Source organism: Caretta caretta, chromosome 9, assembly GCF_965140235.1.
Source record: "Caretta caretta isolate rCarCar2 chromosome 9, rCarCar1.hap1, whole genome shotgun sequence".
NCBI classification, from domain to species: domain Eukaryota; kingdom Metazoa; phylum Chordata; order Testudines; family Cheloniidae; genus Caretta; species Caretta caretta.
Window position 1 is genome coordinate 3,071,170 of NC_134214.1, and position 3,653 is coordinate 3,074,822.

General features: G+C 48.9%; 1 long non-coding RNA gene across 1 annotated transcript; it reads left to right on the forward strand.

Annotated features, from left to right (window-relative positions):
* Window positions 1-1,773: 1,773 nt before the first annotated feature.
* LOC142073263 (uncharacterized) lies at window positions 1,774-3,414 on the forward strand. Its single transcript, XR_012670063.1, has 2 exons — window positions 1,774-1,868; window positions 2,775-3,414. It is a non-coding gene; the product is annotated as an uncharacterized LOC142073263 (long non-coding RNA).
* Window positions 3,415-3,653: the final 239 nt, after the last annotated feature.

A 3,653-nucleotide genomic window follows, 5' to 3' on the forward strand; every position in this document is an offset into this window, starting at 1 on the left:
GTGTCAAAAATCAGGGTAGATGCATTTAATTCCTGCACTTTGTGCTTGTGACAAAAATGGTAAGGGGACCAGCATTCAGTGCGGCCTGAATCCATTCAAGTGCCGGTGATTGCACCAAGCAACGGTCCTGACATCAGTTTCAGTTTCTTTCTTTATAAACTTGAAAGCGACCTAGTAAGGTTAGTAGGTAAAGAGGCTGCCCTGCAGGGATCCCCATTACCTCGCCACATGTGCCCACCAGGACTGCACAGAGGCATCTGCGTAGTGCCCTAGGTAATAATGGCAGTATCTTGGTGCAGCAGAGGACGGATGGCCGTATCATTTTGAATACGGTAGCAGAATGGGCTCTAGTGGGCTCGGCGCTGGAGAATGACCTGTGAGAGACTGTCCCTGCCCCAAGGAGCTTGTGCTCTAAAGAAACAAGACAGACAAATAGTAGGAGGGGAATCAGAGGCCCAGTGACTTGGCCAAGGTCACACAGCAGATTAGGAGCAGAGCTGGGATTAGAGCTGAAGGGTGAGCTCCACAAGGCGGATGTGGACTCAGCATTGGATTGCCTCCCGTCTGGGCACCAGGCTGCTTCGTGCAAGCTACAGTCCCAAGCCAGGTGCCGGGGCGCTTTATGTGCTGCACGGGGGAGAGTGAGGCACCTAAGAACGGGTATCGCAAAAGCCAGCAAGTGGCAGAGTGACAGTCCCTAAACTAGGCAGCAGGAAAGGCAGAGGGACTGGCTGTGGTCTGAGCTCCATCCCTCCAAGGAACTTAATGCCTCCCTCTGCTTGGGATTCAGAGTCATGAGCCTCCTCCCACAGTCAGGCATCTAAGCCCTTCTCCCAGAAGAATGAAGGGAAAGGTGGTGCCCCGAGGTTGGAGCACTCACCTGGGAGGTAGGAGACCCAGGTTCCAATCCTCCGTTTGATTTCCTAGTCATGGGGCCGGTCAAAGAATGAGAATGACCTTATAGCCGGGTGGTTAGGGGCTCTGCTGGCAAGTGAGACATCAAACCTCTGCTCCACATCAGGCAGAGCGGGGAGTCCAACCCGAGCCTCCCACAATGCGGGCTCTGAACACGCCTACCAGACAGGGCTCCACCAGAGAGACAGGCACCTATAGGGTTAGATGCAGGCTGAGCAGTGGTTTTGAGGAGCTAAATTTTGGACTTAGATGTCTAAAGTGACAGTTAGGTGCCTAAATTCCTTTGTGGATTTAGCCCGAAGCCTCCAGATTTCCAGTCCAGTGCCCTGGCCACTGCACCCTACTCCCCCACACTTCACCATGCTGACACCTTGTGGGTAGGTCCCAGGAGTGGGACTCAGGTCTGGGTTCAGTTTGCCACTCTTCTGTGTGACCCTGGGCAAGTTGCATAATTGCAGTGCCTCAGTTTCCCCCTCTGTACAATGGCGATAACAGCCCTGCCCTGCAACACAAGCGGGGACTGTGAAGAGACAGGCATTGTTTGTGAGCTGCTCAGATACTATGATGATGGGGGGGGTGTCACATACCTACTGCCATAGTAGGGTCTGAATCCATTCTGTCTGTTGGCTGTACATGCTGCTGTGTCTTGGAAGAGGTCACTTGGAAGGCCTGACGTTCATTTCATTTTCTAACATGCCTCACAATTTACAGAGTAAGAGGACTCCATACAATTTACAATTCAACAAAGAGACAAACCAATAAGATTAAAACCGCGTCTTTACTCAAACCAACATCAGCCCTATCTGATGTTCCGAACCGGTTGGTTAACTTTTTTCTGGTTTTCATTTTTTGGCTCTTCTATACTTCCTGACTGTGGACAGACCTGGAAGCAGAAGCGACAGGAAGAAATGCAGCAGGACTCACTGAAGCAGGAAGTCATGACTCGCTCACAGGTAAACCCGTTGGTGGGAATCCCCACGTTACACCAGGGATCTGGGGCGGCTCAGACTGGCTTCAGAGACGCAGCTGACTTTTGGGTGCCTAGCAAAACTCAGCCTGAGACCACTGTGAGGTTCCTCCTTCATCCGCAACCTCACGTAACGGTGGTTCTTCTGAAGCTGGGGCTGAGCTGTAACAGTTGTATCTGCAGTTTGACTCACCATCGCCCAGGCTGTATGTGAGGAACGTGTCTCTGAATCCAGAGGGCTTTGGTTCAAGCCATTTTCACCACTGTGACGTGTGAACTCAGATTCAGGTTCAGAGTCCTAAATCTAAATCCTCAAACACAAACTCCTAGCTGCTGTAGCAGGTTAGGCTCTCTCTAGAGTTTACTGTGCCTCTAAGCAACCGCATTCAAAAACTAGCGAGCTAAAAATAAGCACCATTAACTAAAGGGGAGCCCACACCCGAATCCCAAGCACGGCCAAACTTTGGAATGTCCAACATCCACATCCATATCACGAGCTGACTGGTGCAGCTTCAGGCCATCTATTATTAATGCGGTAAAAGCATTTTGCTGTTCAGAAATTGGTTCCGCTCCTGAGGGCAGTGGAATCAAAGATGGATAAAGTAGACGTGCAAATGGGATTCAAAGCTGCAGGTTATTTTAAATATAAATTCAAGCTCATCACTGAAGTTGTGAAGGTCTTAAAAAGGCAAGAGGAGCTCGTTTTCTATGTACACTATATCTGGCCTTCACATGCAAACCCAGCACTAAGGAGGAGGCTAGACACAGGGTATTTTGCATGAAGACATTTGGTGATAAGGACAAATAGTAACCACCACCCCCAGCCCTCTGTACACAACTGCATTCCTCTGCCTCCACCTTTACTGAGCCTTTGCTGTTTTTCATTCCTTAGGAATTAAAGCACCTGATTCAGCCCTGGGGCAATGCCACTGAAGTCAATGGAGTGACACCAGGGATGAATCTGGCCCCAAAGCCCTGTTGGTTTTTTGTTTATTTGTTTTTAGACATAGAGCACGGGATATTTTTCCATCCACCTTTTGCTGCTGCTGCTGCCTTCTACCTGATGTGAATGTATCACAGACGGTCGTCACTTCCACAGAAACGGGTGACCGGGCAGAGACATGGGATAGCTGGCAACTAGAGAAGAGACTAAAATGAACCCTTGAAGATTAGAAAATCCAGACCTGAAATTTGCTGTGTGCCTCTACAGCCATGGAAACACATCATAGAAAATCCCCTTCCCCACCTGCTATAGGGCTTTGTCTCTTTCCCACTCTGAAATCTCTCTCTTTATGAGTTTCAAACACAATGGCTTCTCTCGTCCCACATAGGGAAATTCCTCTTCCTGACCCTACAGCTGTGGTGATTCCCCTGCTTGTAGGGCTGGGACAGCTTTACTGTGCTAAGGGAAAGACAGGATTTGGGCTGTGGCAAGGGAATACTGTTGTATTAACTTGATGAACTATATGGGCCCAAAGTGTCCAAACTGTTAACATGATTCTGACCAGCATTAAACAAGGTTCAGGGTGTGATATACAGAGTCCGCAGCCTGCTTAGCACCGTGGCAAACACGCTATTAAAAATCTTTCTAACCTTTTATTAGTGAAGGAAAAACAGTTAAACCATTTGAAATGGGACTTATGGAGTAAGGCTTTCATTTGAACAACATCTCTTCTCCCTCGCCCTTTAGTCGGAGAGAGTTTTTAGAAAGAAACCCCCCCTTGTCTGACAGTCTTTCAGGTGGTGTTAAAGATGGTACTAACTGTCCTTT